This window comes from Dipodomys ordii, unplaced genomic scaffold, assembly GCF_000151885.1.
Source record: "Dipodomys ordii isolate 6190 unplaced genomic scaffold, Dord_2.0 Scaffold41, whole genome shotgun sequence".
NCBI lineage: Eukaryota > Metazoa > Chordata > Mammalia > Rodentia > Heteromyidae > Dipodomys > Dipodomys ordii.
Window position 1 is genome coordinate 6,551,880 of NW_012267257.1, and position 15,526 is coordinate 6,567,405.

Genomic DNA, 15,526 nt, shown 5'->3' on the forward strand with positions numbered 1-15,526 from the left:
AAGCTCATAGAATTCACAGACTGTTAAACCATCATAGCAACAATTTCCTTGTGAAAATTAAAATGTATTTGTGACTCTAAGTATCACTATTCCACAATGCTGTGAAATATGTGAATTTATGTAATCACCTAATCTCAATGAAAGAAAAAAGTGAGAGCAGGGATGGGTTAAGAGAGATGGGTGGCAATGTTGTCAGACACTTTGTACTCATACACTGTTTTGTAGAATGGGAACTCCTTTATACAACTACTTGAAGATAATAAAAACTAAATTAAAAAAAGAATTCACACCACAAATAATATATACTTCAGGTAAGATAAAAAAGAACACATAGGAAGTAAGTGGAATAAATCAACTTACCGAAAACCTATTTATACTGACCTATTTATTTATAACTTATAAAATATATTTAACTATCTTCCTATACTATAAAAGACAGTAAATACCTATTCTAATTTAGATATGTTATTGTTTTTACTGGCTAAAACTTGCCACCCATTGCAAACAACTTCAAATGACAATTAGTAAACCCAAGTACTGTTTTTTCATGGGAATTATCTGTTCCGTAATATAGGTATAAATCTACAATAAATGCAACAATTCCTTCTTATCCATGCAGGTTGTAGCTCCACAGGGAATGCCTGACATTGGAAGAGTGCTGCATATGATGTTATTGGATATTTCCCCATATATACATATACTCTTAACTTCATTTGTAAACTAGACTGACAAGCAATTCCTAATAATAAAATAATAATAAACTAGCACTTCTATAAAGCGAAATAGTCACCTTTGTTCAAACATAGCAATACTTTCACAGTTCACCTAATAATCAACACAGCCACTACATGACCATCAGGAGTGGGTCAATAGATCCATTGGACAGAGATTATTTTTTTGAAATGGGATAAAAAATAGAACTATGGGGCTGGGATGTAGCTCAGTGGCAAAGCGCTTGCCTAGCAAGTGCAACATCCTGGGTTCAATCCCCAGTACCAAAAAAGGAAAAGACAAAAAATAATAGAACTATGTGTGGTATCATCACGCTGTTCAGAAGGGTGTGTAACTTAAAACTTGCTGTTTAAAAAAATTTTTTTCCACTTAGGGCTGTGAAGGAAGCTCAGTGGTAGAGTGTTTGCCTTGCATGAATGAGGTCCTGGGGTCGATTCCTCAACACCACATAAGCAGAAAAAGCCAGAAGGGGCACTGTGGCTTATGGTGTAGCACTAGCCTTGAGCTGAAGAGCTGGGGGACAACGCTCAGGCCAAGTTCCGGCTTCACAACCGACAAAAAAAATAAAATAAAATAAAAATTTCCAGTTAATATTTGGACTACAGAAAGCAAAGCACATATAAGGGGACAGAGGTACTCTCTTCAAATTAAAGATATATATTCCTAAATTCAACATTTGCATGAACTTACGGTTTCCTTTAAAGTGTGTATATTTTGATGTTGTCTAATTTTAATTAAGACTCACCTTTTTAAATTAATCATAAATCTACAGAATTATTTTCAACACTTTTCTAATGGAAGTGAATAGAATAGTATTTCCTTTCACCCTCAGGATTTCTAGAGAATATCTTTTGTGTCGTTTACTGTAATTACTACATCAAATCAAACAATGTACTTGTGGAGGTTGCTCCATTCTAAGTTCGGGTATTTCTACTTGACTGTAATTATCTATTATTGATGCGGTGATTCCTAATTTTGGTATTACAAGTGAAATGTTCTATTCCAACAGCTGCTATATAATACACTCAGACATTACCACCTGAAAGTTGCTCAAAAGTTTCACTTTCAAGTTTAAATAAATGGGAGCTGCGTGCTGGAGGCTAACATCTGTAATTTTAGAAAAATTGTGAAAGATCATGGTTCAAGACCAGCCCAGGCAAAAGTTCATAGGGACTCCTTTTCAATCTATAGCTAGATGCAGTAGTGCATACCTGTCACCGTAAACTTCATGAAAAGCTAAGATCTAAGGATAACAGTTCCAGGTCAGCCTGGACAGAAAAAGTCCACAAAGACTTTGTCTCCATGGAAGAAAATGGGATCTGGTAGACTTGCCAGCAGTCTCAGCAAGGACAGAGAGCCTAAAGTAGGCTGATCATGCCTCAGGGATGAGCATGGGGAGGAAACAAGATCCTTTCTTTAAAATAACTACTGAGAGTCAAACCTGGAGTTATGACTTAGTCTAAGAACTGAGATCGTGAGTTTAAAGCCCAGTACTTTATAAATATGTTAAAAACAATAGCAAGAAAGAACAAACCATTTGTGTCGCTATCTTGGGGTTCATTTCACTTAACATCATCTTATCTGGTCCTATGTACATAGCTTTTGACCTTTTCTGCTTGTCCTAGACATATACTAGTTATTAAAAATAAGGGAAACCATGGGACCTATGTTTCTTTGGGCCTGGATTACTTCACTTAATATAATTTTTTCCAAGTCTTTCCATTTCCTCCTCCACAGTATAACCCGTTTTCACTGTATTTGACTCCAGTGCCCTGCATATACACGTTTCTGATTTGGAGAGGGGAAGGGAAATAACAAAATTATTAAATAGGGATACAGGTTGACCCATTGTAACAGAGATGTACAAGGCGCTATGTTGAAAATGAACTTTACAACTTCGGCAAGGGTGAGGAGGGGTAGTTGGAGAGGTGGGGAAGGAAAGGATGGTAGGGGACAAAGGAGGAGGCAACAATGTTTGATAGGAAATGGACTCATTACCTTTACTCATGTAACTGTAACCATTCTGTACAGTATTTTTACAATGAAAAAATTTTAAAAGCTCAGTACCAAAAAGGAAAAAAGGAAATACAAACCTAAAATACATGAAATTTTAGTATTGAAAAGAATAGTACAGAATAAAGAATATATAGAATATATAGATGTCCTCTGTACTCTCATTGGGACTTTCAGGTAAATATAAGGTTTTTGTTTTTGTTTTTATTTTTTCAAGATAAAAAAGTAAGACAGATACCACTACCTCAGGCCTATAGGAAGCTGAGGTCCAAGGATCATGGTTCAAAGCCAGCCCAGGCAGAAAAGTCTGTGAGACTCTTATCTCCAACAAACTACTCAGAAAAAGCTGGAAGTGGTGCTGTGGCTCAAGTAGTAGAGGGCTACCCTTGAGCCTAAAGAGGCTCAGGAACGGGGAACAGGCCCTGAGTCGAAGCCCCAAGACTGGCAAGAAAAACAAACAAACAAAAAAAGCTTAGTAAACTGAAGCAATCTAAGCCATTTTTAGGTTCAATAAAGGGATGATTACAGTTAAAGACTTTAAAAGTAGTAAGAGATTGGTATTTTCTAAAGCATTCAATACCTTAACTACTTGTTAAATATTTAAATCTTTCTTATATCCTAACTAAATATTTCTCTAACATTTCACATTAAGGAAACAGTTCATAACAACAACCTTTTGGTACATCATTTAGTAACATGTATGGACCACTAATGCTCCCTTTATTTCACACACATAGAGCTGGGGAAGCAAAGCGGGAAAGGTGTGTTCTCTCTGCTCAGTGGTGGATGAGCTCCAGAGAGTCTCCATGCAATAGGTTAGCCTAATTTTAAGTTTGTTACAGTTCTACACTTTACAGAATGGTCTCATACCGTTCTTTTCATCCAAGTCTCACCACAGTCTTGGAAAGATGGATGAGTTCCCTTTTCATTCCCATATTGCTGATGAACATCATACAAGTTCCATCAAGGCCCAAAGAGTTGATTCAAGTCCTCAGAGTTCCTGCTTTAGGACTTCTCCCACTATTTCACATCTTCCTACGTTCCGGGAATGTTGTCAGGCATATTTGATATTCTTAGTTCATACTATCAAAATGAATATACAGTTTATTTATTTTCTTTGGCTTAATTCTGTTCCTATTAACTTCTCAATACAAGATTGAAAACTCATGATAGTTGTAATTGTAAATCAAATATTTCCCAGGATAAGGACTTTTTCTAGAATTCTGTAAATAAATCAGGCACATTTGTGAGGCTAATTTAATTGTCCAGTTGGTCTTTACTCTTTAATGTACTAAAGAAAGCTGATAAGAATTATTTTCTGTAATGTAGTGTTCATATATTATATTGAGTTTGCCTTTTTTATATATTATGCTGAGCCCTGAAGATGCAAACATGAATAAGATATAGGCTTTTTCCAAAAGAAGTTGTTTCATGTTGTAGGAAGATGCAATGATCATAATGTAGTCTAAAACTTGCCATTATATGTGTATACCTAAGTCCATAAAAGAAATCTTACAAAAAGTTTCTAAAATAAAAGATTAAATACTTAAAGGTGTGGCTGCTCAGGAAATTGGTAGAACTTTAGAAATTGGAGGTAGAGAGAGCATTGAGGAACTGGAAAAGATAATAGAGATTTGGCTTTGTCAGTCAGGCTAAGGACTTTATGCTTTCTGCTAAATATGGGGAGTCATGAAAAGATTCTAAGCATGTAACATATGATCAGGTTTGTATTTTGAAAAGATCACTTTGTGCTCTCCAGAGAATAGACAAAGCAGAAGAAATTATAGCCAGAAAAAAAAAAAGAAATAAGAAGACTCTGACCTGTGCCAAGAACAAGATGGAGCAAGAAACAAACTTATTAGATCAGATTGGGACAACTGGTATTGAAAAACAATGAAAAAACTCTACATTTATCCAGAAGGCCATTAAAATGTAAAGACCATTGGATCTGAATGGAAGGAATAGAGGAGGTTAAGGCTCAGTGGAGGTGAAGGTGAGTCCCATGTTCATGGGGGTGTAGGGGAGGGATTAGTTCCAAAGAGAAAATAGGAGACTACCTATGGAGCAGCGGTTAGTGGGAGGAAGAGGTAGATTGAGAAGCAGTTATTTATTTGGGGACATGGTGAGTTCAGACTTTGTTTGCATTTGCACAGGGTCAATAACACATGGAAAATGTTTGTGATAGTCATGTTTGGGATTATTAGCTGTCATAATTGAGTTTCTGAAAATATGTATACTTTGAAGGCAAGTAATTGAATTTTTAAATGTTTTTTATTGTGAAAATACTGTATGGAGGGGTTACAGTTTCATGAGCAACTACCCCCCCCCACCTAAATTGTAAAGTTCGTTTTTCAACATAGAGTCTTGTACATCTCATTGTTGCAATGGGTCAACCTGTATCCCTATTTAAACATTAAAGAGAGATGCAGTCCAGACTTTCAACCATAAATTTATTCTGAACTACTTAATTATCAAGACCTTGTCTTTTCCAACTCTTATTATCTACCATCTCTTATCTTTTTTCAAAGACAGGTAAAAAGATACGCAAAATAGCAAAATGGTGCTTATTAACACATAAAGGAAACATACTAGTTGTATGTAGTCATTCTTGTATACAGATATATAGACATTTTGTCAAGTATGGTAATCACTTGAAGTTTATGCTTATACTTGAAATTGTATTGTTTATTTCCATAATTTGGACTTAAAAGTATGACATACCATCTGAAATAGACTATGGATGTTTTCTACTGTGTGGCTTAATTTAATTTTAATTACTTTAACCTAAAACTTTGACCAAAGAATTTAATAACTCTATATATCAAGAAGAAAAGTTCTCTGAGGCCAGTGGAACTGCATTTTTTTCATGCTTATATTGTTAAGTGTATTTATGATGATGGGCAAAAACATATATTGAAACATTTAAAAAAGACATTCAAAATAAATAATTTTAGGTGTCAAGTTAACTGGTCTCTAGATGCCCACAAGGCTTGTAGAACATTATTTTAGACTGTGACTATGAAGCTGTTTCTTGAAGAAATTAGCATCTCAGTTGATCAAAAGTGAAGAAGATTTGATGAAACAAAAAGGTGAAAGAAAAGTGAATCCATTCACAGTGCTAGAGCACCATTTCCTGTCCTTAGGCTGTGGTCATCCTGGTTCTCGGCCCTTTGGACTCAGACCGGGGTTTATATCATCTCACTTATTCCCCTCCACACCAGCCCTCAGACCTTTAGGTCCAGAAAGGAATACTCAACCAGCTTTTCAGATTCTGGATTTTTCAGTTCCCACAAACCACCTGAGCCAATTCCTATTATGCATCTCCTCTTCTGTATAAATGATCTGTTATCTTGGAGAATCACAATTCATGCTCTAAAACCTTCTTTTGTAAAGGGACATACACATATGTGTATATATAATATATCTCAAACTTATTATGTTGTAATAGTTGGGTTTTAAATGTAAGTGTATTTGCATTGATTCATCAATATTTCTAGAAAATAGAGGTCCAGCTTTTGGATCAAGATGTATTCAAGTTACTTTTGAAATTTCAATACACAAATAAAACTTATAAATCAACAAATGCAACAAAAATTGTTGTGTTGCTATCAACTATTATTCGACTATTTCTTCTAAAGATTCAAAGGTTCTAAAGGTTAAGGTGACTGAGGAATATGTGGCTGTATCCCAGGTTTTAATTATGTATATATTTTGTTGCTAATTTCCTTTTCTTTTTTTTAAAAAAGCAGAAGGATAAGTCCAAAAACTTCAGCTGGGTTTAATAAGTTCACACTTGAAAATATAACAAGATGGAACCTCCTCCCATCTTACTTGTGAGCTCATCCTTAAGGATTCCCTTCAGTCATTATTCCTACTAAAGGTCACTGGAAGGAAATTGGAAAGTCTGGTGGCTGTAATTTTAACCAGCTCTTTGTGTTACAATTTTAAAAGTCTGGATACAACACAACAAGAACTCCTCAATTTCAGAACATAAATTGGTTAGTACTTGTTGTTCTGAAATCCAGCAGAACAAATATTTGACTTTTGTTTGGCCTCATCCCATTAAATTTAATAGTTGTTTGGTTTTTGGTTTTATGCTGGAGTTCTCTTTTTTAAAAATCATACACACACACACACACACACACATACACTCACACTCACACACACACACACACACACACACAGAGACCAGTTATCAAATTAAAGTCATGAAATTAGCTTTCTAAAATGAAATAAAGAAATATTTTGTGGAATATGGCAAAGTAAAAAGAAAACATCAGACTTCACATACTGTTAATAAAGGTAAATACTGATTTGTGAGACATACCATTTATGTGTTGCACAATATGCAGTTACATCAGTGCGAGTAGGCTTACTGAGATACAATATATGTGAGTAGCAGTTAGATATTTGAGTAATTATACACAGTGAAATATGCAAGCTAGAAATGATATAATGAAACTTCCCTGAAGAGAAACTCTTTCCCTGCAGTTATACCCATCTTACATTCAAATTTTGTCCCAAAATTATTTTTAAAAGAGAAATCTATTTTACTCAAATCTGTTAAAGACAATACATTAATGATAATTATTAGTCTATAATGATAGTCTATAATATAACCTATTTTTATTTATCTAATTTCCTTCAAAGGATTTCAGATCTGCTATCTAGTGTTGCTACCATTTACTACAGCAGTACTGCAGAAACAACAGGAGAGGTAGCCCTATTTACTCTCTTTACATCAAGTTCCAAAAGGGTCAATTAATTTGCCTCAGGTCACTACGTAGCAGAGCTATTAACCTGACCCTGATCATTTAACTTTCCTCTGAATCCTGTTATTTCGTACTGTACAGCTACAGTTGGTTTGCCACAGTTATTTATCTCTTAGGTATGTTGTCATTTGTTTTGTGCTTAAAATTATAGCTTCAGGTCCAAGGAGAGGTAAATGTAGGGATTTGCATGTTGCCAACGGCATTTTCACCCAAGGCGGAGGGCTGAAGCTGTAACTACATCTAGCTACTAGCCAATCTGCTTTGTGGATGTCTATCACTCCAAAGATATCACTGGGCCAGGCATATACTATGCTAGCTAATACAGATTGATAAATTGAAATCATAACTGCAAATTTCCACTTCATTTTAATGTGGGAATTTGTGGTGATAAAATATAAAGGAAAAAAATGAAAGGAGAAGGAAGCTGGAGAGGATGAAGTCCGGATGGCTTTATGCAAGCTTCCAACACTATCTTACAAAATGTGCTAGGAGACTTCTCCAGTGTCACTTGTCTCATACCTAGGAAGCAGGTGCTCTGTGCCCTAGGTATACCCTTAACCCTCCCTGGGTGTGATAATTATGATGACAAGATTTTTTAAGCCACTGATTTGATGACTTCAAATAGGTTTTAGATAAACTACATTTGTTTAGAAAGCTGTCCATTTTAGGAAAATTGTCACTCAAGTTTTGCATGGAATTTTGTCATGATGTATTTCATCTTTATCTGTGGATATTCCACTGTTCTACCCCTAACAATACTTGTGAGTATTGATATTGTTGTTTGCTTTTAAATATCCCCTGTGGTTTATTGTTTAAACATGAACTTATATAATTGTGCTTATGGTTCGTATGTATATGGTGTGTGTTGGTTATTGTTTCCATATGGATAAAAATCATGGTTTGTATAAACCTTACTATTATGTTTACTGAGTGTATGAGAGGTTAATGTTTGTAGTTCTTATGTGAGTATAAAAATGTGCATTCTATAATTTGAAGATGCAGGTATCTTTATGTGTTCAGTATTTAAAGTTATTTGATTGTATGGTTCAAATCTTCTGTATCTTTACTAATATTTTTTGTCATTTTTGTCTGTCAAACATTGAGAAGTCCATACCAAAACTTCTATGAAGACTATAGAAATACTAACTTACTTTTGTGATACTAGTAGCTTAGGAGTGTGGCACCACCCCAGTGGTAGTATGATTGCAAAAATAAATAAAATTCTATTAGCATGTAATTGGTGATTATGTCTTTAGGTACAGATACCTTTAAAATTATTATATGTTCCTTGCAAATGATATCTTTTATTATAATATTAAGATCCATCTTACCATTAATAAGACATGTTTTCCAATAAAGCCTGATTTATATGATACAAATATTACCATTATACATCAGACTTCTTTTGGTTAGCCTTTTCCTCCTAAGTCATTTCCTAGCCCACTCTATGCAATTTTTATTATGTATTAAACAAGTGTCCTATAAACATCACAAACCTATTTTTTCCTGCTTTAGTTTAAAATGGTTTTAAATTTTATTTGGAGCTATACTCAAAACCCTTTTCCCAAATGACTAGGGAATAAGCTGCAGACATCTTACCCCCATTATCCCAGAATACTTTAGGATGCAATATCTGCGAATGAGAAGAGTCACCTGCATAAACACTAGCCAACCATTAAAAACAGGAAAGGAACTTTTATGCATAGCTGTGATACAGTCCAGAGGCACTAACAAGATTTCAGTGGTTGTTCCAATAGTGTTCTGGTAACAAAATTATCCAATCCAGAGTACAGTGCCACCTTGAGCATAATCGTCTCGAATAGTTCCTCAAATTATCTTGGTACTTTTGAAAATTAAGACCAAACATTTTGCACAATATCCCAGAATTTTGATTTGTCTGATGTTTCTTGATTTGTTTCAGTTATGGTGTGTTCATATTGTATCCTGAACACAGTAATAGTGTGTTTATATTGGAATCTCTAAGACACTATACAGCCTAATGTATTCATTCTGTTAGACGGAGTATTCACTTTAATCACCTAATGAAGGTGGTGTCTTTAAGATTACTTTCTCCTGTTACAAATATTTGGATCATCAAAATTTCCTTCAATAGTTTTAGGATCCATTGATGTTTTGTGCCTGAACTGTTGATAAAAAGCTTGCTGAGTGATACTCTGGATTCCATTCCGTCTATAGTAATTAATTACTAATCTGTAATGAAAATCCTTCTCTTCTCCTCTTTTATTTATGTATTTTTATATCCATACAGACAACTAGTTTTCTGTGCTATCCAATATGCTAGTCTATTGTAGTCAATGGTAAATATATAATATCTTTATATCAATACTATTATTTTGATGTTGAAAAAAGTTGTTTGTGGCTATCAGCTTATAAATGCTAGTGTACTGACCACAGAGTTTTATGGAAAAACTCATCTTAAACTCTGTTTGAGAACTCCTCATGCATTTTAAAGCAATTTCACTTTCTCAGCACTGGGTTCTGTGTACTTTTTCCTTTCTGGTAACCTTCCTCCCCCTTTATGATGTTGCTATTTGAAGAATTTCTTCCAGTTCCATTCCTTTATGAACAATTCTTTTATTGCTTTTTAAAAAATCATTTATTGTGTTTTTCTGTTTCTTCTAGTCATTGTAAATGAAACTTCTCTCCAGTGGCAACTCCTACACTGTCTCCATTAAGACGCCTGTCTCAGAAAATATGACTCTTCTATTAGCAATTCTCTGGATTTTCTCAACACTCTTCCTTCCTCTCTCTCCCTACCTTCCTCTTTCCCTTCCTCTCTTTATATCTACCTCTCTCTCTTTTCTCTTCCATCTCCCTTCCCTTTCCTCTTTCTCTCTCTTTTCCTTCTCTATTTCTTTCTTCCTCCCTTCCTGCCTCCTGACTCATGCCACAAATATTGTCATGCCTAAAAATTATAAGCTCAGTTCTGCCATCCTTTCAAGCTATTATCACATCTCACCCCGTACTCCAGCCAACTTTTTCCAAATTAACTATACTTGTGGTGTTTAGTTTCCACTCCTAAACCAGCGTTAATCCCTTGAAATTTGACTTCAGCCTTCATCACTTTGCTGAAAATGCTCTTTCAACAGTTGTTAAAGTACAGAGATGCTGCCAACTGGAATGCTTGGAGGTTTTGGAGGTATTTTGTTTTGTTCTGTTTGAGTTTTCATCTCTCTCAGTCTCTCGGAAATATCAAGGATTATTGACCATTTTTAATAATAATCTTCTGGTTCTTTGAGCCATGTATAGTAATCATTACTTATCTCTCTGTTTATCAGGCTCTTGTTGATGTCTAAACCTAGGCTTTATAAATGAATACATAAGCTCACAAAATAATTGAGAAATAGAATGACAATATCCAAAAGCAAAAGCTACAACTGCTACACAACAACAAAAATATTGAATAAGCGATGGATAAATTCTGCACTCTTAGCACTAAAACAAATTACTGGTGTACCAAATGTGAACTGATTCATGCACGAAAGAGAACGTTCCGCGTGATTCCATTCATGTGAGAGAGATTCTTGAATGGAACACTAAAATTCCAGAAGGATCAGTGGTTGAGAGCAAAGACAGACTGGTAAGTGTCACAAGGGGACTTTCTTGCTTCTGGGAATACTTAGCAGCTGGACAAGGTTTTGGATTATATAGGTGTATACATTTGTCAAAAACTATACTTATGATTGCGTATTTCATGGTAGGTAAATTTTACATAAAAGGAAAATATTAGTAATGATATCAAAATCTAGGTAAGTATCCTAAAATACTTACAGAGAATATCTGTAATAGACATGGAAAATAAGAGGTTAGTAGGCACCCAGAAGAATAAGAGATGGCTGAATTCATGATTAAGAAGTATAGAGTGGGGCTGGGAAGGTGGCTCAGTGGTAGAGCGCTTGCCTTGCATGCCTGAGGCCCTGGGTTCAATTCCTCAGCACCATATAAGCAAAAAGAAAAAAGCCGGAAGTGGCGCTGTGGCTCAAGTGGTAGAGTGCTAGCCTTGAACTGAAGAGCTGAAGGACAGCGCCCAGGCCCAGAGCTCAGGCCCCATAACCGGACCCCCCCCCAAAAAAAAAAGAAGTATAGAGTGCTTGCGTTGCATACATGAGGCCCTGGGTTCCATCCTCAGCCCCACATAAGCAGAAAAAGCCGGAAGTGGCACTGTGGCTCAAGTGGTAGAGCGTTAGCCTTGAGCTGAAGAGCTGAGGGACAGCGCCCAGGCCCAGAGTTCAGGCCCCGCGACCGACAAAAAAAAAAACAAAAGAAAGTATGAGGAATGCCAGTGCCTCCATGGTGAGTATATTTGTGGGCTCAAGATAAATCTCATTTAAGGTTGCCACAGAGAAAAACAGTAAGATACTAAATTAATTTGTGGGAGAGACTCCTTGCATTATAAAGCATTGGAACTGTTTGAAATTTCCTCACTGTCAGATATCTAGGTAAATGAACATTTCATTAAAAAAATGAAATATTTCCATTTTTCCTTGACTCAGTTTTCATGACTGCTTTAACACCGATTGAGAAGAAAAAAAAAAATCATCATCTAGCTATATATGCTCCCAGAATAAGCTGAGAGAAACTAGGATTTCTGAATATTTCTAGTTTAGGGTTTCATTAAATATATAAAAATACTCCCAAATAATATTCAAGAAAATTTCCAAGACAAGGAACAGTCCTTTTGTTCTCGTCTATGAAAAGCTCAGTAGCTAGTCAAACGAGATAATATGAAAACTCTCAAGCATTTTCTAGTTTGATTTGACAAAATTCCACATTATCAATGTTCAGAAAACAGCAAGATAAATAGAAAGATACTGACCATATTTGGTCGCCAAAGGCCCATTTCTGAAATTCCTGTTAGAGTATCCATTTTTAGAGAATTTCTGTCAACAGTTAACAGTTACTTAGCTGTACCAATATAATATAATATGTTTTCTGACTTTAGCTCTGATAGAAAACCATGAAATCATAAATTTTAAAGCAGAGCCATGATTGCAAATATTTCTGGGATATCTCTTGTTCTATAAGGTGTGTTTTTACTGTGCTTTCCTGATTGAATAAGGTGTAAGGTACTGCGTTCCATCAAGCTCAAGTTTAGAATAAAATGAAGTTGATTTTAATGAGCTCTTAAAGAAAGTAACTCCTTCATATTGATCCTTTAGAGGCAAATAAGTGAAATGATTAGACTGAAACATGAAACCAAAAGTTAGTACACCATTGTCACAACATAAATCTTCTGCAATCAAGGTTGGGATCACTTATACTATATACCAATACAGCTCATAAACAAGCATACAATATAAACAAATTAAATAAAGGTTTGTGGAACAGCGAATGCTAACAATGTCCTGGCAATATGAGAAGCTAATGTCTGATGTTTCCTTTTCTTCTATCTAGAAGAAAAATAAGCGGATATTTTATCTTCTACAGTATTCCAAATTTTATCTACCAAAATAGAAATTATCAGGAAAAAGTTAACATGAAGGTAATTATGTTTCTGTATCCACCTGTTTTCACCCTCCATCAAAAAACAAGGAGAACAAGAAATCCTATAGTTGTAGGCCTTCATAATAAAGCTAACAGTGAATAAAGTTTTTCTTCTTCACTACCATAAACACAATATTATGGTATATTCTGAATAATTGACTAACAAAAGATCACACTTCAACAGCATCTCCAAACTGAATTTAAATGAGTAAATACCAAAACACAGTTATCTATATCAAGCTGGAAAAGTAAATTCCTAAAAAGCTCAAGGAGATAGAAACTACTTAGTAATAATAGAAGGAAATCACACAGAGTAATGAATTTTGTTAGAAGACTGTCTATTCTATTTCTTCTCATTGTAAAATGAATATCACTGCACAGATTATTTTATTTCAGCAAGAAATTTTTTCCATTTCATTTCAATCCTTTCAAAAATACATTTAGAGTAAAGATTATTGTCACAAGGATAGCACTAAAATGAACTCTGATTTAGTCAATCCTCATTTTAGTTGCCTACTACTACTTGCACAATCTCCATACACCAAATCTGAAAGGTTCAAGTCCTTTTCTGCATTGAATGCCCTCTAGCTAGAGTGAGCAAACTAGAATCCAGTTTGATCATTTGAAAAATTGTTCAGTGGCAGTTGCTATGACTGAATAAAAAATGGAGATTGTGTCACTGCAAGACCAATTGATAAAATAGGAGAGGAAATGTCCAAATTGCTCTCCTCGTTGTTCTCCTTTTAAAAAATGTTCAAGTTCATATTCACTCTTGTGTTACAGTCTTCCTGGTAACTAACTAAAATTGGACTTTGCTCAATCAACCAGACTAATTAAGGCTTCTGTTCTGGTCTTTGAATGACAAGGCAGAGTGTGGCTTCAATCAAATTGCCGGTTGACTCTTCTATGGGCCTAAATCATACCCAGTAATGTAATCAAACCAGTTTGACTAAATTACATACCGTCTATCGGCAAATGGCTTTTCTGGGTCACTAGCCTACACACAATGTGACATTAAAGTATAGCAGATAAAAAGAAATACTTTAACATTTCCAAGAAACTCACATGCATTATTTAAGGCTTTAACTAATAAGAAAGTATTAGAAGAAAAAGAGCAAGACATGAAAGCGTAACGATGTCGTGTCCATCCCAAATGTCATTAGCTGTGATCTTTAATCAAGCTCTCCTTCCAGTCACTGGGCGGCATGGCCAGCCTCCCAGAGGGAAGTCAGCCGCAGACCAGGAATGGGAAAACCAATTTGAAAAAAAAAAGAACCTGAATGATAACTGAGCCCAGATGGGGAATAGTGAGGTTAACTGTGGACCTGGTCTTAGTTAAAGCCACTAGTAAACTTGGGCCATAGAGAAGCTTGCCCCAACTGTGCAAATGAAGTCCTCCACTCTTAGACAAAAGGAAAAGAACATACTTAACTGAATCCTCCAAAAGAGACTTTTTCCAAATTTTAGTATGGTACAGAAGGTCCCTGAGCAGGAGTTATAGGCTCCTGCACTTGGGCAGCGTAGGAAAGAGCAGCTGGTTCTTATTATTTGCATACATTTTTATTATGGGCAAAAAACGTAGGCAACGTGCCACAGCGCACTGCTGTGTGGACCTCCCAAAATGGCAAGACAGGCGTGCTGGCTTTCCTCTGCCACCATGAGGAACGTGATCACCACAAGGATGACTAGCCAAGCGACCGCCAGCCGAACAGGACCTGATACATCGCCATTGAAGTGCTGCTCTGTAAACAAATAAATGGAGGGATGGCGGCTTTAGAGTGCATTTTCAAATCTGATTAAACAATAGCCAGAGGAACTGGACTTAAACACAAACAAACATGAAGCAGCATTGTCTTTAGAAATCTGTACTCATTGTTTAAAATGTCATGGAATATAACTGAAAGTAGATAATACCAAGCCAAGCCTTGGCAGGAAAGACAGAAGAGGTGAGAAGTACCTGAAAATCTCTCTCTCTCTTTCTCTCTCTCTCTCTCTCTCTCTCTCTCTCTCTCTCTCTCTCTCTCTCTCAACTACCCACCATTGTCTACATCAATTTGGAAGCAGAAAACAAAGCAGACTCTGGGATGCAGCCCCAAATGTCAGAGAAAAATGAGAAGAGTGGAAAATGGATCTGGAAGGCCCTTTGCTCTCCTATAGAGTCTATTCTCAACAATGTAGTAAGATGGAGCCTGTTTAAACTTAGGTCAAAGGTACTAACCTCTTGCACTCAAGGGCTCATAATGTCTAGGAAAACACTGAAATATTCACCAAGGTCCACAAAGTCCACAATGCCATGCACTTCACCTTCTTCTCTTGGTCCCCCACCCCCATTAAGAACCTGTTCCTTCAACTCTTGTACACTTTGGTTCAAAGTTCCTTGTCGGGGTGACATATCCCAATTTCTGTGTTTAACATTTCAACATCTTTCCACCCCACAACACAGTCTTTCATGACTATTCATGTTTGCCATTAGCCCAACCGTGTAGTTTTTTGCTATTATAAAA